Source organism: Pelobates fuscus, chromosome 6, assembly GCF_036172605.1.
Source record: "Pelobates fuscus isolate aPelFus1 chromosome 6, aPelFus1.pri, whole genome shotgun sequence".
Lineage (NCBI taxonomy): Eukaryota > Metazoa > Chordata > Amphibia > Anura > Pelobatidae > Pelobates > Pelobates fuscus.
This window is the reverse complement of record NC_086322.1, coordinates 143405525-143429278: the sequence shown is the minus strand read 5'-3', so window position 1 is coordinate 143429278 and position 23754 is coordinate 143405525. Positions and strand designations below refer to the sequence as shown.

Below are 23754 nucleotides of genomic sequence, written 5' to 3'. Positions count from 1 at the left end.
TGACTGGAATGGCAGCAGCCGACATTATTATGATAAGAAGCAGATCTTCACGGCACATTACTTGACAGATAAAAACAAAGGGCTTACTGTAAATCTGTCATTCTATGGCCTTAGGAATGTTCCAGGTAGGGAGGGGACAGCACAATAAAATAAATCCTCTCCCTCTACACTGATTTGATGATTTTTTTTTTTATTTTTTTTTAAATGTTCTCTTTACTTTATTTTTCTCAATCAACAGCAGTTTTTGTAAGAAAGCTTTGTTAGCATTTCCATAAGCACACTTTTATATGATCTTTGAGAATTGCTCTTTTTGTGTGCGAGTTTAAAAAAATCTTTCATTTTTGAAGGGGAGGAGAAGGAGTTTCAAGCTTTAAGAACCTTGAAAAACACTACAGGCATTTCGAGAAATACACAGCCGATCCTAAGATCCTGCATGCAGGTTAAGATTAAAGGCCTGTGCGTCCTCCCTCTCCATTTAAATCTTTCCACAGTGACTACTTTGCCCAAAGACATTTAGAGACTTTGGGAATAAAGCATCCTTCTTTGTTATCTAGAAAATATAAATACTGTTACCAACACATTCCCTATTTAATTTCCACCTTTCTTACCGTGACTGGAATAATATGTTACATGGCTGGGGTGTCACTGAGTTAGCTGTCAGATTACAACCCTAATTATCCTCATTTAACTTGGCAACTAAAAGTCAGGGTTTAGTGGATAGAGCCGAAAGAATGTTTGAGATTACCTGCCAAGGTATGAGAAGTAGAATTAGTGTGATGACCATTGTGGAATCCATGTTAAAGAGATTACATAAAAGTATGCAGGAAAATGTGTGCTAAATGTTCTTGGTAGAAAAGCCATACTTGTTGGGATCAAAAAAAGAGAGAGATACTATGAGAATTGTAATGTTGGTAAATTTAATTTTGAACTTGGCCTGTTTTTAGCACTTTATTGCTCTCTTCTTTGATTTAAGACATTGGTTACTTGCTTCTCTTACTTGACTGCAAGTGTCCCTGGTCTTGGCAAATTTATCATATTGATTGAACTCTTATTACCCTGAGCTTGATTTACACTATACACACTAACCTTGGTCTTGAATTCTTGAATATTTATTGATTAAGGCTGTCATTAACAATATGTATCAGAGGATTTAAAAAGCTAGGAACTCAACTTTGATTCACCTGCCCCAACCACATTAAAAGGTCTCTTGAAAACACTGATCATGTTGTACTTTGGCGAATATTGGGAATTATATAATAAGGGGGTAAGGAAGCAAACAAATTGTTATGCACTAACATGGCATTAACCCCTTAAGGACCAAACTTCTGGAATAAAAGGGAATCATGACATGTCACACATGTCATGTGTCCTTAAGGGGTTAAAATGTGTCATTAAAACTTGTGTGTGACTGGTGTTTGTTTCCAAAAAAGAGTAAATTAAGCTTTAGTTTAAATTGGAAAATGATTGTGTCTGGCCATACTGGTTCTCCCAAAGAGCCATCTCTCTTATCATTAACCCTGTATGCCATCATTAGCAGCATCTTTGTCAGTGCAGAAATCTGTTGATCACCCATGCCAGGACTTGTAGGGAAGATTACAGTTAATGCTTATTATATTTAATCCACATTGCAACTTTACTGATGCAAACAGAACTACATTTAAACCTTTGTTTTGTTCCATGGCAGAAGGGAAAACAACATAATGCGTGCATGGTGCAATATTTTACGTTTATAAAGTATTGCCTTGTCCTTTTATCATGATTTTATTTATAATCACTTGGAACCTGAATCTACCATCATTATAAATTTAAGGCATTAACTCCAGAACATAACTGCATTCTCTGGGTACATTGCAAGTCCAAAGTGTAGATTGGATCAGTACCACAGATGAAAGTGATGTCAAATAGGAGATGGATGTGAGCAGTGGATGCCCAGTTGGGACAATAATTCTTCCAGTCCAAAGGTAGAGGCAGCCTGAGTGTTAAAAGGCATACTGCAAGTATAGCCATGTCATTATGAAGAATTATATGAGAACTAATTAACATGAAATACATTTTTTCTAAGGAAAATGAAGGCCATTACTGCATTGATTATACCAAAACTTCTTTACACGCATGTACATAAGGAGTACAATGACAAGAAAAAATAACTGGTGTTCCATAAAACTATAGAGAAAAGATTCCCAAATGTTAGGGTTCTAGGATGGGAGAGCAAGAGTCCAGCTTCCACCAAACACTAACAGAGGGTGCGCCCATACATAGGGATAAATAACTCAAGTCCCATGGTTTGTAGAAATGTAGATAAAATAATAAATCTTTATTAGAAAATTTTTAAAAACATCAATAAACTATAACCCAAAGAAGTGCAAAAAAAGTGCTACACACACAGGGTCTAAATCTAGAGTGAGGTCTGTTTTCTGTGTAAATCTCAAGTATAGTAGATACTTGGGAGAGATGGACCATGTATCTGCCTGGGAGCATCAATAATGGCATAAAGGGAATCAGAGTCAAAGGTACTTGTTTAGGAGAAAGACCTGCATATATCATAATTGTAAAGAAAAAATATATATATAAAAATAGGGCAAAGTCTCCTCTTTGTGGTCTAGGACTGGAAGTAGTCACATGCTACCCAAATTAAAAGTAAGGCAAAACATGGTGTAAATTGCCTACTATTTTAGGTTTCTCTATAAGTGACTGTCAATGGGGTAAATAGAAATATAAGAAATATAAGTATCTTAAGTAAAAACCCTCACTGTAGGTCTAAGCTACCAGGTATCTCCATTTATACTGAGTAGTAATCAGCAGCTCCGGTATATAGATAAAGAGGAAGGTAGAAAAGTAACTCTCTACCCCCCTAAATAATGGGAATAACTAATTAGAGTGTTCAAAGCAGGCCGGTCGCCTGGATACTTCAGCTAGGAATAATGGAATAGGACTCCGGTTCTATTTTTTGGTTTTCGGAACTGGGGCCATGATTAAGAGGGACGGCCGGGGGCATTTGTATTGTGCCGCTAGAGGTGAAATTCTTGGACCGGCGCAAGACGAACCAAAGCGAAAGCATTTGCCAAGAATGTTTTCATTAATCAAGAACGAAAGTCGGTGGTTCGAAGACGATCAGATACCGTCGTAGTTCTGACCATAAACGATGTCGACTAGCGATCCGGCAGCGTTATTCCCATTATTTAGGGGGGTAGAGAGTTACTTTTCTACCTTCCTCTTTATCTATATACCGGAGCTGCTGATTACTACTCAGTATAAATGGAGATACCTGGTAGCTTAGACCTACAGTGAGGGTTTTTACTTAAGATACTTATATTTCTTATATTTCTATTTACCCCATTGACAGTCACTTATAGAGCAACCTAAAATAGTAAGGCAATTTACACCATTTTTTGCCTTACTTTTAATTTGGGTAGCACGTGACTACTTCCAGTCCTAGACCACAAAGAGGAGACTTTGCCCTATTTTAATATATATTTTTTCATTTTTTGCCCTCCAGAATGGATTAATTGGTTTTCAATGCATTCCTATGGGAAACCGCGTTTTGGTTTACAAATTTTTCGCAATAATGAAATAATAAATTCGTAAACCGAGGTCCCACTGTATATATATTTGTGCTGCACAAATAAAAATGACATAATTCTTATTACACATGATCTTTTTTTTCTACATATATAGATATATATATAATATATATATATATATAAAATAGAATTCTATTTCAACTTTTCTTAGCAAAAAAAAAAATGGTAAATGGATACAAGCAGCATCCCCCTACATCTGTGCTACTAACATAATCCATAATACTACTATTATTTTTTTTTCTACTGGGTTGTTTTTGTTTCTGTGAAGACCTCAGTGGGTGGCAGAATTCTCTTGCTACAAAAAAAAATAATAATAGCATTTGCTTTGAAAGATATTTTGCTGTTCTACTCTGAACAAGACAGGAATTTATACTTATTATGCCACCTGGATATCGCTTAAAAAGAGAAGCGCTGAGAGTCAAACCCTGTACCAGTGAGTGTGATTTCTCCTTTCTGTGTTTCTCAGATCTTTTATCACCAGCGTATTTCAGTGATATTTGACCACATTGCTTATACTTTTATGCTTTCATTTGCACTTTGATGTTTTCTAGGTATTTAAACATAAACGATGTGCATGATGTAAAACATTTGTGTATGAACGCTAAATTTAGTACTTTATTGTTCATATGCTAAAAAGCAAGTGAAATATATTTAGCAATTTGCCTCCTGCTGGATGCATTCTGTCCTGATTTTTTTTTTTTTTTTTTTTTTTTTTTTAAGTGTTGCTTGGTGAATATTTGAATCCACTGAATGCAGGCAGCTGATTGGTGCAGATTCGGTTTGTTTGGCTGAATTCCGACCAGTAATATCTTTAGTAAATGTTAGAATAGCCATTCTGTTCGGCCATTTTCACCAGGTATTTTTTCAGTCAAAGTCCGGTGTATAGTGAATTACCCTGACTGTCTTCAACGAGGGGGTGGAACTTTCATGTATTTCTTACTCTACTAACAATCGGTGTGATGTCAGCCTTTATAAAGAGCATTGAGATGCATCTAAGTACTTGCTGACAATCTTTCTACATGTTTCAAACAATACTTTCACAGCTCCACCCATTTACTGAAACACATCACCCAAGAGACAGGTTTATCTAGGAGAATGGAGGTGGGGAGAAATCCTGACTAGTCTTATTCGTGTTTACTTTGGGGTTGCATCTTTCAATCCTGTGAATGTAAGTCTGCCTGAAGCTGTTCATTTTTACCATGTGTTGACAGGCAGGTCACTCATTAAAATCATTTCCACATAGCTGATGAAAGCCCTAAACATTGCTGGACAGTAAAATGAATATTCATACGAACAAATACCAGACATGGGTTCTGGTTCAGGGCAAAGGAACTTTTTACAATACTAGCGGATGAGTATCTATAAAACCATGCATACATTGTATTCTCATATTTTCATCTTGTATGACATAAACAACTTAACATTTTCAGGTGCTTAGGTAATTCGAGTGACATATGTTTTTAAAACATTTTAATACGTTGGCTGGTTTGTTTGTTTTTTTTCCTTCTTGTTTTCCTAATATTAATAGATAATATAAATATATACGTATATATATATATCAGCATATCCAAAATATGAAATAATCTGAAACGCATATCCACAAATATCATTATTATATTAAGCGCCAACAAATTCTGCAGCAATGTACAATAGGTGGACTAGCAAACCAGAAATTTCAACAAAACTAGTTGAATGTACAGGAACAGAAGATGCTGCCGCCCCTCTCAAACGAGTTTACATTCTAAGGGGAGTGGGCTAAAATGGCACAAGAGGTAGGGGCAAGATGTATTTAATCTAATGGAAAAAAGGTTGCTAGAATAGTTTACAATAAATGCTTAATTTATTGGAGGATCAGGTGTAAATCGGAAGGGTGGGAGGGAGGGAGGGGCGGCCAGAGGGCATATCACATTTGAGTCTATATAACCATGTATGACTATCATATGAAAATAAAAATAAACATATTGCCAATACTGTAACAACCTATAGGTTCCCTTTAATGACTACAGATTTATTTTCAGTTGAAGATAAAGATTTTTTTTCAGGCTTCTGACAGATTTATTAGCCAGTGGAAGATGTTCGATGTTTCCAACTGTGTGAATCACTGTAGCAGAAAACTGCTTTGCCTAGCGGTTGTTGTTTTTTTGTTTTTTTTTGTAATAATGTATATCAGTAAAGTGCTGGAAGTGGACTGTTATCATCTTTGGTAGAGTCAACTGCAGTGAGCATACTGCTGAGGCAGTGAGGGGGCTTTCTTTATATGAAAAGCAAGAGAATGAAATGGTACATCTGGATAAATGATAATTATAGCAAACTACGTGACACAATGAATTATGCAAAATATAGATCTGCTTACTGAAACTTATTTTTGTGGCACAAATGCAAATCCTGTTTTGCTATGTTTTTTAATATGCTAGCTAAATGAGATATGTGGATGTAACAACATAGCATTGTCCACACCACTGTTGACACCATTTTTGACGTGTTATGTAGAAAATATAGTATAACAAGGCAAAATAAATACTGAAAAATGAAGGTGAAAAAAAAAGATACAAACCTTTTGACATCTTAGAAATCATCCTGCAACACAGCGTAAGTTATGATTGCTTCAATGACACATCTAGGTAAAATGTCACATATAGAGGATTCTATGTAAAAAGCGTCTTGGTCTAAAAAGTGGTGTAAAGTAGTAAAAGTAGAGCAGTCACCATGGAAATGAGAGGAACTAGCAGTAATATTCCATTGGTGACATGCCCCTTTTACATCTTTTTACCGCTTTTCAGGTCTTGGCACTTTTTCTACATAACCCCAATGTATCTTTTACTATTTGACTGTCCACTTTAATAGCTGTTAATGTGGTGTACAGATTTTTTGGATATTATTGATGTTTTGTGAATAATACCAGATCATGAAAAGATTTCACAATTGTTTCTACTTCAGTGTATTGTCTGCAGACAAAGTGCTCATAAAGACAACCTTATATGCAAATATCTCACACAGTAGGCTATCACTCTTTAGTTTTAATCTGTGTTCTTTAATTGGCCATGACTTTACTTACATCTTTACTCTGATTGGGTGAAAGTACTGTGCAACCATTTGGAATTTAGCTTCATTATGCTGCTCTCCTTCTAGCTCTCATCTATTTTACGGGTTATGTGCGTGCGTGCACGTGTGTATTTGTGTATTTGTCTACTTTATCTCGTGTGTGTGTGTGTGTATGTTACTTCCCACTTTATCTCGGTGAGCTATTTCTTAAAAAAGCCATTTATATTTAAGCATTACTGACCCTTTCATTTCACTGCTATTATAACCTCATTGTTAAACTATGTGCAGAATTTGACAGATGCAGATGAGTGACAGTTTAATAGTGTTCTTGTCAGGGTGCTCTGCTATAGTCTAAATCTACAGCCCTCCAGTGTATTGTAGCAATGTTTCAGATATGTCCACCCTACCTTGTAACACCTTATCACTTGCAGTGTTGTCCAGTTTATGAATTGGTACAAAGAAAAATAAGCAATTATTCCAATAACTATTATTATTATAGTAACAATTATTTCTTCCTAAAGAAACAAAGTTGTACAGGTTTACAGTCATTTTTAGTGCTTTCTAACAATCTCAGCAAGCTGAAACTTGCATAAGAGGTATGGTATTCAGTGATGTGTGTGTTTAATTGGGTTGTTTTCCTGATTGTTTCCATTTGATTTTCAGTTTAAAGGGAAACTGTCACTTCTCTGATAATTACACCATTGAGTAAAACATTAGAAATCACCTGTAATGTTAAAGTTTTCGTCATGTGATGCGCTGTTTTCTTTTAAATGTTAACCAGGCTAGCGGTATTCCCGAGCGTGACTCAGGGTTAATTTTCGCTGCCAGAAGCGGTAACCCCGAGTCACGTTCGGGGTAGATAACAGAGCTGGCAGCGGAGTCTCCTTACCTTCTCCTTGCGATCCAGCGATGTCCCCGCGCTGTGATTGCCGGTGAGAGCCCCGGCGGATGCCTCCATCTGACTTCCTGGTTCCGTCTCTGTGAGCCGCAGAGGCTCATGGGGGCGGAACTGGGCGGGTAATTCAAATGTTTCAAGCATAAAAGTGACACACACACATAAAGTTAGGTGATACAGTGAAATCCTGTCAGATTACATTGTATCACCTCAGATTTGACACAGTATCACCTCAGATTTGAAATTTGATCATCCTACACTGCCCTGCCTGCCCTTTTTGCTGTAATTTCTGCCCATAAAATACATTTTTTACCATGGCATCAAAGCGTCACTTTAGCATCTCCAAAGCGGGTTTGGATCAGATGAGTGACAGCGGCAGCGACACAGAGCCCCTCGCAGAATTGAGCGACGGCGATAGCGATTCGTGGCAAGATTCGTCATCCGACTGTGACAGTGACCAGAGAAGTGGCGACAGCGACGATTCTGCACCCGAGCTCAGTGATGTGCGCACTTGGTGCCTTATTGATTGCGGTATGGATGAGGTACCGCCGCCAAGATTTCCGTTTACTGGATCACCTGGGATGAAGGTAGACGTTGAGCACAATGATCCTTTGGCATACCTAAAATTATTTCTCACAGATGACGTCATTGAAAAGATTGTCACGGAGACAAATCGCTACAACGAGCAGCAATCAGCTACTCTGCATAGCAAGTTTTCCAGGAACAGAAAATGGGAACCGGTATATTATTTATTAGATTATAATTCATGATTTTATGTTTCGAACTTTATCACATCTGAGAGTACTTTTGGTCAGGTTTAAGAAAGTAATTACTGGCCTACAATACATAACACCAAATTTCCATGCAAAAAAATCGTACCGCTTTTGGTACAAAATTCCTGACATAATCATACCGCCAGGGAGGTTAAATGAAAGATTTAATTTAGCAATTGACATCACAATTCTGTTCAGTCCAGGTATAGCCTTTACACTTTCCCAAATCGTTATGCACAGGTTTTAGTGCCACTGTAGTGGCTATTAAAGTGTAAGCTCACCAGCCACATCAAGGCACTCCTCTTAGGTGAGTACTACACTAACATGTCTAATTAACTCTTGTTAGTGTAGGACTCTCCCAAGAGGTTTACCTTGATGTGGCAGGTGAATGTACACCTTAATGGCCATTGCAGTTTTACTTTGTAGATCTGGAATAGTGCACAGGTAACTACTATTTTTTTGTTTTGTAATCTTCAATATCTTTGTCCTGATAAATACTAGAGCCTTTAATGATACTCAAGAGTATTGGGAATTTGAGCTTAGTCTGATCAGTGTCCTAGATTTGTACATACACCTGTGGGAAAGCCAATCTGGAATAGCTTGTGTGAGATGGGGGGTGCTGTTAAAGGAGCATTATAGGGTCAGAAACACAAACATGTATTCCTGACCCTATAGTGTTAAAACCACCATCTAGCCCCCTTGGTCCCCCCTTGCCTCCCTAACTATAGTAAAATCTTACTTGTATTCAAGTCTGCAGCTCCTGGCTCTGCCCCTGTCTGCCTCAGACCTGCCCCTGTCTGCTAACATCATCAGAAGTGGAAGCCTGATGCAATCACAATGTTTCCCCATAGGATTGACTGAGTCTGTTAAGGAGGCAGATCAGAGGAAGAGCCAGCACAAGTCAACACAGCCCAGGCCAATCAGCATCTAGTCATGCAATAAGCTGTAGTTGTTCTGAGGCCGGGTTATGATATGGAAAACTGCTGAACATTTTTTTCCTTTCAGAACCAAACAACACAAAAGTAAGAAAAAAAGAAACAGCAGGATTAGAAGCCGAAAACAGATCAAATGAACATAATTTGCATTAAACTGTCCACATTGTCCCTTAAAAGAACACTCCAGTGATATTGTGGGCACAAACACAAATCAAAGGGACGCTCCAGGCACCCAGACCACTTTGGCCCATTGGAGTGATCTGGGTCCCAACTCACATCACCCTTAACCCTGCAAGTGTAATTATTGCAGTTTTTTTATTTTTTTATAAACTGCAATAATTACCTTGCAGAGTTAAGTCCTCCTCTAGTGGCTGTCTATCAGACAGCCACTAGAGGGACTTCCTGGTTCTTGGAAAACGAAAAGTGTTTCAAACGACGCTGGATGTCCTCACGCTATGCATGCGGACCTCCAGCTTCGCCGGAATCCCCATAGGAAAGCATGGGGGTCGGCGGGGGAGGGAGGAGCAGGGGCGGGGGAGGAGCAGGGGCGGAGCCTGACCCAGCTCTGAGGGATATTGGCGCTGGATTCAGGTAAGTCACTGAAGGGGTTTTAACCCCTTCAGCAACATGGGGTGGGAGGGAGAGGGGCACTGCATGAACGGATATGTTTTCCTGGCACTGGAGAGTCCCTTTAAGTACATTTTATAGATTTTTGCTGTTTTTTCCACATGCAAATTTCACTAGAAAGAGCTTTTAATAATTTTGTAAGCAACTTTCAGCACTGTCTTATTTTAAGGGGTTAAACTGTTTGGAATGGTTTAACCCCAAAGTTGCAAAGACTGCACCTGTCCGCAGTATTAGCTTTCTCATTCAGTCTTATAAATAGGAAGCTAGTGAGAGCATCAGCTGAGGCTTCCCTAATCAATTTAGTTATAATGGTGCCTAGAGTGGTCCTTTAAATATTAGCTGCACAAGATTAAATGTAAAAAAAAGGCACATTTTACAATCAGGTGCTTCTCAAAGAAAATCATTTGATTGGACATTTCTCATCACTTTTGAGCACATGAGCCCTCGTAGCTGGTAAGGGGAGGAAGGGAAGGATCAGGACGAATTTTTTAAAAATTACCTTGTGCAAACGGAGGAAGATTGGGGGTGCTGAAAGAGAGGGAAGATTAAGCTGCAATGGAGAAGGTTACCATGTCTGTCGCCAGAGTGCTGCTGATGACAGTCATGAATTTTGCACAAAATTGGCATTAGGCAGCTTAAAATAGAGTTCTGGGTTGCCTAAGTCACGTGTTTAAACGCGGCACATACAGACTCCTGTCACCATGACCACTTCTAAAAGCAAAAGTGGTCATGGTGCTTGAAGTAACATTTTCATGGAGGGTTAGGATTAATGCTATTTTAGGGTTATGGATAGTGTAGGGTTACGGTTTGGGTAAAAGTCACGATAGGTGCATCATTAGAGGTCGTGGATAGCGTTAAATACCAAAATTCAATTTATTTCTTAGACATAAAAGGCATTTAACAATTTGGACTGATACGTGAATCTATTTTGTGTTGCAAAATTTTTAACATTTACTCATACTGTATTTGTAATTAATCATAAACAGGATAATTATTCATAGTAGGTTGATACATAGGATGCTACAATATAGTTGTATGAATATATTTTGGTCTATACAGCAGTACCCCTACTAAGAAATGCATATTCTGGATGTGCCCACCATTTCCCTTTATTTCTGTATATTTGGAATCCAGAAAGATTACTTTTGAGTTGAGCACCCTTCCACTCTATAGGCCCTTTTGGAAGTTACCACAGAGAAACATGTTTGTGGAGAGTCTCTGTAAGCAGTTTTAACAGTAAGTATTGTAATCAGTATGTCTATTTCCCCTTTTAGAGTTAGCATAAAAATGACAGAAATAACATGCTACGGTGTCTGATTACAAATTAAAGGAACACTCCAAACACCATAACCACTGCAGTCTTCTTTAGAGTTTGATACTAGTAGTGCCTTGGGGCCCTCTTTCCCATTGTAAGTAGTCAAACCATTTTAGAGCAGTATGACTTCTTACCTGGTGTCCGCCATCCCCGCCTCCTCTAAGCTGCCTGGAGAGCCAGATTAAGAGTAATGATTAAGAGTCTGTTGGCATCAAATACTTAAAGATCGTTATATCTCTAGTTAACACGATATAGCCAATTGTCTCAACATAGCAGTTTTATACATAGTTTGTAAGTATCTTAATATATGTGCATAGTATTTGAGCCAGTAAACCGTCTCTTACATAATTCTGCTTGAACATTTTACTTGCCTGAAGCAAGGTGATACTTCGGGTGATGGATTTGATGTCTGTAGACATCTTATAACAAGCTAAATCCTGGCTAATGTTTGTTAATGCTAACCTACTTAATGTGTGGCATCGAATTAAGGAAAATATTATCATGTGTAATTGCTTTTTAAATTGTTGATCCTGTTGGCTTAATTTGCATTATATATTGTTCTAGAATGCCAAAAGTAGCATTTAAGCAACTACAAATGTAAGACTTTTTTGTTTTGTAGAACATTAGTACATTTTATAGTATAATCCTTTAATATTCATAAGAAGGGTTTCTCATAATTTCTTAAAAACAGATTTGTTAGATCAATGTTTCTCTGTACCATTTTGCATTTCATTGCAAAAGTTTTTGCCCTTTTTTTGGTTTTGTTTTACATTATGCATAAAATAGATATTACAATTGCTCTTAGAAGAAAAGGGAAACTAGTCAATTATCTCCACTGATTTTCACTCTTGGAAGCTCAGACTGTATATGTATAAGGTTTTTGATTGAACATGTGTTTCTTTAGCGGACACTGATGTTAAAATGTAGATGCCTATAGTACAACGTAAAACTGGCACTTATCTTTGAAGATAGATGGCCATTTACAATTAGCAGTGATGCAAAAGCTACTGAGGCGCTTGAGGTGCATTCTGGCAAGATCTAATCTTTCAATGTATATATTAGTCATACCTTGCAAAGGTCTCCTCTATCAATAACATATAACACGAAGACCTATTAATGTGAGATGATAAGAATCTGCCAGCATACAATAGACTGAAAAATGTCGGTTCTAGACATAGGATAAAATTGTATATGTCCTAAAAGTATATGGCATTCTTCCCTCAAACCCTTGGCTTAAAAACTATAACAATTAAGTTTTGTGGTTTATGTAAAATGGCCAGTAAAATAGAATTCCCCTTGGAATCGATTGTTAGATTTAATTTTGCAACTATATGTTGTCAATTAAATTAAAAATCTATATATCCCAGGCAAAAAGCTAAAAGATATATAGAAAAATATAAGAGCTACCTTTCTTTGAAAGAACATACAAAATGCAAAAACCTACATGTAGTTCCACTTCTTTAACTCTGTTTGCAAAGGAGTTTAAAGGACAATCTATAATTATTTTAATGCATAAAATCTTGGTCGTAGTCATATAAGTCATATTACTGAATGAAAGGACAAGAAATAGCTGTGATATTAGCAGACATCCCAACATGCAAAAGCTCATTTCAGGGAGGTGGCACTCCCCACGCGTGCATTGCCACACACGCACATGCGCGTCACACAACTCTCACAGCCGCCAAACATGTATGAACATGTTTGACATGATATTTTATTATGACAGAACACAACTATTTACACACAATATTAACACAAGGACTCATGCACACACCTTCACACACAGATACGGACACTGATACACACACGGATATGGACACTGACATATACACATACACACAGATACATTCACTGACACATATACACACACTGGCATACACACTCAGATACACACACAGACTCAGATATACACTCACACACTGGTACATACACACACTTAGATACACTCACTGGTACATACACACACACACACACTGGCACATACACTCACTCAGATACACACTGACATACACACACACACTCACTCAAATGCACACAGGTACACATACTGGTACATACACATACTTGGATATATACACACTCACTCAGATACACACACTTGCACATACACACACACACACACACACTCAGATATACACTGACACACAAGGCATAACAATTTGATCTGCAGCCACCCTTAGCTTACCTTGTGTCCTGGCTGAGGGTAATGGCAGTGAGCATCTGGCAGCTCACTCCAGCCGCTTCTCTGCCTCCATCCTGCCTGTATGCTCCTCCTCCTCCTCCAGCCTACTCCCTCCCATGCGGCTGTCTTTAGGCTGTGTATCACTTCCCCCCAGCCAGCATATACTGCAGGGGCCCGGTCAGGCTCTTAAAGGGCCGGCACCCGACCAGGCCCCTGCTCAGAAATAATATTCATGGGGGGAAAGGGAGGATATCTTAATATATGCTAAATGCCCTTAATTTATTAAGGGCGTTTAGCATGTATAATAGCTTGGAAATCACTCACACACAATCTGATATATCTACTATGTCAGACTGTGTGTGTGATTTCCGGGATATTGTTTGAGACATGAGGGTGTCAGGGAGCCACACTACAAATACGGGAGTCTCGCGGACCAACCGGGAGACTTGAGATGTCTGTATTAGGGTCAGAAGAGACTTCTCAGATTCCTGAAAAATAGATGTGCAATTGCGCTCACCTTGATTAGAGCCTTAACAATCCCTGGCTCTAAGGTTTAAAAGTCTGTTGTCTCTACAAGGTCACCCTCTGCCACGGGATATGCTGGCGGCAGAAATCTGCCTGCTCCCAAAACCAGGTAAGGAACACCTAGACCCAGGACACTACAGGCCGATCTCCCTCCTGAATACCGACCTGAAAACACTCACCAAGACACTAGCCAACCGCATCAACCCTTACCTCCCTAAACTAATCCACCTGGACCAGGTCGGCTTCATCCCCAGACGTCAAGCAGCAGACAACACAATCTGGTATGCCCAACACAAGAACCTCCCATCAGTAGTACTCTCGCTGGACGCAGAAAGGGCATTTGCCCGCTCTGTTCAAAGTACTAGGACACATTGGCTTTCCAACCAAATTACTCAACATACTAACCTCACTATACGACCGTCCCACAGGACGATGACTACTCCCCATTATTGAAGCATTCACAATTACCAATAGCACCAGGCAGGCTGCCCTCTCTACCCGTTACTCTTTGCAATCTTACTTGAGCTCTACTGCAGGCCATACGCAACCATCCCGACATGGGCCGAGTCACCACTATCAAAATGAACTTACTTCTGAGATTTCTATACCTCTTCCAGACCTTACCATCCCCGATACTTAAAACGGACTTCAAATACCTACAGGCTGCCATCGACAAATTCATATGGAAATACAAAAGGCCCAGAATATGCAGATTAACGATATACACCCCTAAACCCCAGGGCAGGCTTGGATTACCCCGCTTCCACCAATACTTTCATGCGGCTCAACTAGCTCACCTCCAATAGTGGCACGTGCCGCCTGGGACCAAAAGATGGGTGGACCTTGAACACGATATGCTAGATTGGGATCTACCGTCCTCCTACATGTGGGTGCCCCAAACACACAGACCTCTCCCGCCGCCCACCTCACCGGCAATCACCCACACGTTGGCCCTGTGGGATAAGCTGAACCCCAAATACGACCTGTCCTCGTTCCTCTCCCTGCTCACGCCAATCTACCGCAACAAGCTCGTCCTCCCAGGACTGACAGCAAGACACTTTCTCAATTTCGATAGAAGGGACATATCCAGGCTACTTCACCTATACCAGGAGGAGAAGTTGTAGGAGAAGTGTTCTCCTACAACAACCTCCCAGAGGCAGAAACCCTAACCACCTCAGGCTACTTCCGATACCTGCAACTGAGGCACCTGGCACAACAACCAGGGAAGTCCCCCTCCCAACAACGTTTGAGAAACAGTGCTTTGATGCACCCCTACACCCGGGACAGATCTCCGACATCTACATCACCCTAACGACACACGCCTCCCAAGTCAACCTCACATACATAGCAGCATGGGAACGCGACCTTGGACCGCCGGACAAACCAGCACAAATACACGACACAACACATTCCACAATACCTGGGACCTATGGGACGCTAACTACACAGGAATGACTTAGGCACTCCATGGAAGACACATTCTACCACCTACCACCACCCTGAGAAGAAGAGACAGAAACTGAACTTCTGAACTCCTAACGGAAAAACTAGCAAAAGCGACAACGACCAACCCTACATTAAAGAAGAACAACAACCACAAAACAACTAGGCAAGAAAACGAAAGACACAGAACCTTACTACAGCCGAAAGCAGCATAACCTAGCCCCTCCCTCTATCCCCAACCCCCCTTTAGCCAACATCTTTGCCCCCCCCCCCCTCCTCCTCAAGCTCTCCTCCTTCTAGCCACCACCTCAGGCTCTCTAGCTGACTCTCCTCTGCAGATCCCACCCCGGCCCACTAACCCCCAGATCTCCCCACCCCAGGGGTGCGCAGGCACGTGAGGGTGGAACAAGGAACCCAAATTTCCACCCCACTCTCCTAGTCCCCTAGTGGAGGACGCCTAAGATACACAATCACAAAAATGGAAAAGCAAGGCAAAGTCCAAACACATAGCATACCGAACAGCTAATACCACCATGTACTGCTTGCTTGGATCTGCGGGGGACAAGGCGGGCTACGCACTGGTGTAGCTGGCGGTCCATAACCAATAAGGTCTACCGCACACAACATCGGAAAGACAACTCTTTCCTCCCCCCCTCCCCCAGACCGAACAGGCAGACCAAAAGGGAAACAGACGGAGGTTAACCTATACAGTGCAAACTACTATGCAATATTGTAAGTTGTATGGCTTTCTTTTCTGTATTCAACAAAATCGCACAAATGCTTAACCTACTCCACCCCCCCACCCCCCTTCACTTATCTGGATACCAAATACTGCTGAAAGTGGTTGAATAGTTAATTGATTAAGTCACATAAATGTATAAAAATAATAAAAGGTGCACTTAACAGAATGTCCAGTGAATAGAATCTGCCAAAACACATTTAGCTGGTTCAGCTGACATCACCCACGATTTTATCTAATAAAATTCTTCTCATAGAGAAGCATTGATTAAGAGAGCGTAAAGGCAACAAAAGGCCACATTCCTCTGATCAAATGCTGCTATCAACATTTGTAGGCCTGAGGTTTACTATGCTACGGAGACGAAATGCCAGTAGTGGCTATTAGCAAAACAACCACTAGATTTAGCCCTATAACAAACATTGCAGATTCAAGAAAAGTGGATAAAAATTATGGGACCAGGGGCAGGGCCGGGACCTGAAGTTGAGCGGACGCCATAACTGCGGGCTCCCACCTTGACATTCACAATCCGCAAATATCCTGGAAAATACCCGACATCCGAACCTCAGCACACTGGAACTGTGATCAGGTCCACACACCGATCTGGCAGATGCCTTTCAGGTACACTCCGAAGTCTGAAGGCACAAAACGCAGGCCTAAGGCCTACCACGCACCGAGCATTCACGGCCTTGAGCAGCTTCTCGGCGGCGCCTACACACAAGGTGATTCCGACCCAGAAAACGACTTCTATCCATACCTACAGGAGGCTTCCGAACTTATGGGGAAACGCACCCAGAAAACCCACACGGGCTCCTCCACGGCACAAGACATTGGCACCTTGTTACAGCGACAGGCGCAGCCCAAGACTACCGCCAATGTCCAGACGCCGTCCCACTCACCGGCCCACTTCTCAACCCAAACAGACCTGGCACTCACAATGCCGGTAACAAACGCAACACCGGGAGACACAAATTTTGCCACCAAGCAAGATCTCCAAAACTGGATAAAGGACATACGCTGGCTGCGGATGTGGGGCGCCTGAAAACTGACATGCACATGCACAATGTCACGGAGCGTGTCCAAACGACAGAGCAAGACGTATCAGATCTTCAAACCGACATGGCAAACATGAAAAACGCCATGGAACAACTACAAGCCCTGCAGCAAAAAGCTGCAACTGTCTACCCAGGAAGACCGGGCCAGGCGAAACCACGTAAAAATCCGGGGCATACCCGCAGATATCCAGGCCGACGAACTGCCGCACTACATTCGCAGACTCCTAGCCACCATCCTGCCGCCAGCAGTAAACCGGAAATTTGAGCTGGACAGCATATACAGACTCCCGGTGACCTCCAGGACACCTAATACACCCGCTAGGGATGTCATCCTACGATGCGCCTCCACACGCGATAAAACCCAACTCTTGGCTGCAACCAGAGGCAATACCCCCCCTTACGTTTGAAACGGCCCAGTTGTCGTTCTATCAGGACTTAACCCGGGCCACGTTACAATGGCGCAGGACACTGTCACAAGAGTCACCTACGTACCCCCGGGGTGCCATATCGATGGGGACCGCAAATATCCCTGCTAGTCCCCCACAACGATATCACCCACAAGATAACATCAGATGGAGAGGCACCCGCGCTTCTGGCGAAACTCGGACCAGAGGCGGCTCTCTAATTAGGCGGTTTAGGCGGCCGCCTAAGGCCTCGCGCTGGCTGGGGCCTCGCGGCCGCCTAAACCGCCTGTTGGCAGAGTGTGTCAGGTCCTCGGTCACTGACCGAGGACCTGACACCAGGAGGGGGCCCGGCGGCTTGCCCGGTATGCCGCCGGGTGCGAGGCCCCTCCTTGCTGCCAGGCCGGCCACCGCAGACACTGGTCTGCAGCTCCGCAGTGTGCAGAGCTGCAGACCATGTGACTCGCGAGAATTGGCCAATCAGAGCGTTGCCGCGGGTTACCACGGCAACGCTCTGAATCTCGCGAGATTACACGGTCTGCAGCTCTGTGGAGCTGCAGACCAGGAGCAGGGGCCACCGGACCACCAGGGAGCCCACTGGACCACCAGGAAAAGGTAGGCTCTCCCTCCCCATCACCCCCCACCACACTCAGGCTCACCCCCGACCACCATCACCCCCCCCACCACCCTTTGCCTCACCCACCACCATCACCCCCACCACCCTTAGCTTCACCCCCCACCACCATCACCCCCAACACCCTCAGCCTCACCCCCACCACCATCACCCCCACCACCCTCAGCTTCACCCCCCACCACCACCATCACCATCACCCCCAACACCCTCAGCTTCAACCCCCACCACCATCACCCCACCACCCTCAGCCTCACCCCCACCACCCCACCCTCAGCCTCATCACCACCATCACCCCCACCACCCTCAGCCTCACCCCCACCACCATCACCCCCACCACCCTCAGCTTCACCCCCCACCACCATCAACCCCACCACCCTCAGCCTCACCCCCCACCCTCACCATCACCCCCCACCACCCTCAGCCTCACCCCCCACCACCACCCCGCACCACCCTCCGCTTTACCCCCCACCACCATCACCCCCACCACCCTCAGCCTCACCCCACCACCATCACCCCACCCTCAGCCTCACCCCCACCACCATCTCCTCAGCCTCACCCCCCACCACCCTCAGCCTCACCACCCACCACCATCACCCCACCACCCTCACCATCACCCCTCCCCACCATCACCCCCACCACCCTCAGCCTCACCCCCACCACCCTCACCATCACCCCTCCCCACCATCACCCCCACCACCCTCAGCCTCACCCCCACCACCATCACCCCCACCACCCTCACCATCACCCCTCCCCACCATCACCCCCACCACCCTCATTCCCCACCACCATCACCACCCTCAGCCTCACCCCCCACCACCCTCAGCTTAACCCCCACCACCATCACCCCACCACCCTCAGCCTCACCCCACCCTCAGCCTCACCCCCACCACCATCTCCCCACCCTCAGCCTCACCCCCACCACCCTCAGCCTCACCACCCACCACCATCACCCCCACCACCCTCACCATCACCCCTCCCCACCATCAACCCCACCACCCTCAGCCTCACCCCCACCACCCTCAGCTACACCCACCACCACCATCAGCTTCACCCCCCCACCACCGTCACCATCACCCCCACCAACCTCAGCCTCATTCCCCACCACCATCACCCACCATCACCACCCTCAGCCTCACCCCCCACCACCCTCAGCTTAACCCCCACCACCATCACCCCCACCACCATCAACCCCTCACCACCCTCACCTTCACCCCTCACCACCATCACCCCCACCACCCTCAGCCTCACCCCCACCACCCTCAGCTACACCCACCACCACCATCACCCCCCACCACCATCACCCCCCACCACCCTCAGCTTCACCCCCACCACCCTCAGCTTCACCCCTGCCCACGCTCAGCCTCACCCCCACCACCCTCACCATTACCCCTTCAGCCTCACCATCCCCCATAACCCCCCACCACCCTCAGCCTCACCCCACCCTCAGCTTCACCACCCCTCAGCATCACTCCCCCCACCACCTTCAGCATCACCCCCCTCACCCCCCTCAGCATCACCCCCCACCACCCTCAGCATCACCACCCACCACCCTCAGCATTACCCCCCACCACCCTCAGCATCACCACCCTCAGCATAACCCTCCGTCACCACCCTCAGCTTCCCCCCACTCACCATCACCCCCTTCTCACATCACCCCCTTCTCACATCACCCCCTTCTCACATCACCCCCTTCTCACATCACCCCCTTCTCACATCACCCCCTTCTCACTCTCACATCACCCCCTTCTCACTCTCACATCACCCCCTTCTCACTCTCACATCACCCCCTTCTCACTCTCACTTCACCCCCTTCTCACTCTCACATTACCCCCTTCTCACTCTCACATTACCCCCTTCTCACTCTCACATTACCCCCCTCTCACTCTCACATTACCCCCTCTCACTCTCACATTAGCCCCCCCCCCACTCTCACATTACCCCCCCACTCACATTACCCCCCCACTCTCACATTACCCCCCTCTCACTCTCACATTACCCCCTCTCACTCTCACATTAACCCCTCTCACTCTCACATTACCCCCCTCTCACATTACATTACCCCCCTCTCACTCTCACATTACCCCCTCTCACTCTCACATTACCCCCCTCTCACTCTCACATTACCCCCCTCTCACATTACCCCCCTCTCACTCTCACATTACCCCCTCTCACTCTCACATTACCCCCCTCTCACTCTCACATTACCCCCTCTCACTCTCACATTAACCCCTCTCACTCTCACATTAACCCCCCTCACTCTTACATTACCCCCCTCTCACTCTCACATTACCCCCCCTCACTCCCACATTAACCCCCCTCACTCTCACATTAACCCCCTCACTCTCACATTAACCCCCTCACTCTCACATTAACCCCCTCACTCTCACATTAACCCCCTCACTCTCACATTAACCCCCTCACTCTCACATTAACCCCTCACTCTCACATTAACCCCCTCACTCTCACATTACCCCCTCTCACTCTCACATTACCCCCTCTCACTCTCACATTACCCCCTCTCACTCTCACATTACCCCCTCTCACTCTCACATTACTATCACCCCCTGCTCCCTCTCACATTACCATCAACCCCCCGCTCCCTTTCACCATCACCGTCCACTCCCTCTCACCATCACACCCCCCGCTCCCTCTCACCATCAGCTACCCCATACACATAGGGTCTCAGACAAAAACACAAACATGCTCACAGAGACATACATTCGCACACACAAGGATACTCTCTGTCAGACACACTCTCAGGCACATACACAGGTAGACAGTGCGTCAATGTGTATATGTGACACTTTTTTGTTAGTGGGGCCTCATGTTTGCGTTTCGCCTAAGGCCTCATAAAGTCTAGAGCCGCCTCTGACTCGGACTACCAGACCTACCAGCCGACTTACCACAAGAGTCCCAGCACGAAATGGGAGACCCAGCCACCAGCAAGCCGTTCACCCCACGAGAAAGGACGACACCGAGCCCACAACCCTGACAACAGCAGACGGCATGACCACAGGGCCGAAGTTGCTGCCATATAAAGACATATTTCTGCCATCGACATGGACCTTGGGACTAATTGTTTTGAATTATTTTCTGTTTACATGTGACGCCTGAAATCGCAGTTCTGACAGGTACAGGGAGGGAAATACAGCCACGCCACCATAGCCCAGGCCAGCAAACTGAGCTGACATTTTTCCCCCCCGCCGCCCCTCTGGTTAGGGGTAACACACCAACGAAGACCACCTCTCACCACAACGGGTCTCGCTACCCACTTCAAGTACAACACCCTGCGCTACACTCAAAACTTGAGATAATCTTACACCCTACTTGCTCTCACACGCTATATGACCATAACTAGATATGTAGGGAATACACAAATCCAAACGTAACCACCTGCAATCGACACACCCTGACTACTAATAATGTTGACCAAACATAGTGCAGCCCCTCGACTCCAAAGCTACCTAACATGTACTTCATTAGTTGACCTTCATCCACTGACGACTCATCAGCATAATAAGCAATGATAGATGGTCAGACTACCTAATCTATGTTTAATGGTATGAATATGCTGCACTGGAACCGAGACGTCCCACCTAAACCTGTATAGCTTATGTTAATTGTTACAAGCCTTTAAAGCTACTCGATGTGTCTAACCTACTGCAGCTACCTGCTCTATTGAATTTAAAGTATTAGACATCTCTACCTAGCCTGCTTCCTTTTATAAAACTGTGCTGTTAATAACTGCCATGCAAATGTTAATTCTCTGTTGTTTCAATGGCTTGTATCAGCTGATACACGCGTGTATGTAACCTTAAGCACTACAAAAAAAAATATATAAAAAAAAATTATGGGACCACTGCACTCAGACCTTCATTGAAATGAAGGGGTTTGAGTGACTTTAGAGGTATTTTAACTTGAATTAATTAAAATAATTGACCCAAAAATTTAAATATTGTATGAATATACAGCCTCATGCTACATGACTAATCACTATTTCATGCTTAATAACCTTTGTATTGTAATGTATCTTAATTTGGGGCTAGACAAATTTGCATTGAATGTAGGAGCCAGCCAAAAAAGTTAGTCGACCGTTTTTTCCAACGACAAAAATACAATTCTTAAAGGGACACTATAGTCACCAGAACCACCGTAACTTAATGTAGGGGCTCTGGTGTCTATAGCCTGTTCCTGCTAGCTTTCCATTGTAAACACTGTGTTTTCAGAGAAAAGGCAGTGATTACATTACCACCCAGTAATATCTCTAGTGGCAGTCACTCAAACAGCCACTAAAGTGTGTCGTACCTCAGTGCTGCACAATGTGCAGCACCTTCATTCAGCGTCTCCACGCTCTTTATGGAAACCCTGAACATTCCCATAGAGATGCATTGATTTAATGCATCTCTATCAGGAGATTCTGATTGGTGCAGCATTTTGCCTCGCATGCTCAATAGCTTCCCAATGCTTTCCTATAGGAAAGCATTGTATTGGCTGAGATAATCAAGATTGATTATCTCCGCCATGGAGGGAAGCCAACCGCGGCAAGACAGATACGCTCTTGGGAATAAAATGTAAGTAAAAACATAATTCCCATGTGACCTAAACATACACATTCACTGACAGACAGATATACACACAAACAGACAGACACACATACACAAATTGACAGTGACACACACTGACACACACATGTCTCACACACTCACAAAGTAATATTTTTTAAAATTATTATTTGATACATTCAAATAGATACACGCACACAAAGATTCCTAGATACACACAGACAAATACACATACAGACATACACACATGACAGATATACATACACAGAAAGAAAAATACATCTTTTAACCATCCTCCTGTTTCCTAACTTCTGGGCGCAGGAGGGTGGCTTTCCTAGGGGTCCAGTGGGACTGGGCAGCAGCAGGTTACAGTGGGGCTAGATGCAGCTGATAAGAGTGGACTGCAGCTGGTCCAGACTCCTCCTGTCTCTGTATCACCGTGCAGCTCTCTGAGCACTGGGAGGAAGTGAAGGGAACTGAACTACTTCCCACCTGGTGTTGAACCAAACTGGGGAAATGAGCTGGCAGGCAGCTCGGTGGAATGGGCATGTGAAATAGAAATGTGGTAAGGGGGGCTCGGAATGGGCGTGCGTGCAGATAGGTGGGCGGCTCTCGGGAATGGGCATGCAAGTGGCGAGCAGAGACATGTGGTGTCCTGCCAGCTTGTCATTCCCCAGCGCCCCTCAGCGCCGGGAGGAAGTAGTTACAGTTCACTTCCTCCCGGCGCGCAGAGATCAAGAGACAGGAGGAGGAGGGAATGGGCTGTCAAATCAAAGGTGCCAGGGCTGGTATTTGTCGAGACCTGTCTTAAATCTAAAAATATTTTTAGATAGGTTTTTTCCTCTAAATGAAATGTATTCAATCTGATTTAGAGACTAGACGTGCTCAAGTGGAGACCCAATTCCGGCTAGCGAAAATCCTATATTTGCCGCGGACGAAGTACACATACCGGCTACCAAGCATCATGACCCCCTCAGATGACATTATGGGGAGCAAACACAGAAAAGCTCACTGCTCTGAGGGTGGCGAATTGCCTTACATCAGGCTT

The 23754-nt window shown here is 44.2% G+C and overlaps 1 protein-coding gene across 1 annotated transcript in view; it reads left to right on the top strand.

Moving 5' to 3' along the window:
- Positions 1-23754, top strand: part of GSTCD (glutathione S-transferase C-terminal domain containing) — a 143278-nt gene that overhangs the window by 91532 nt on the left and 27992 nt on the right. The window lies entirely within an intron of this gene.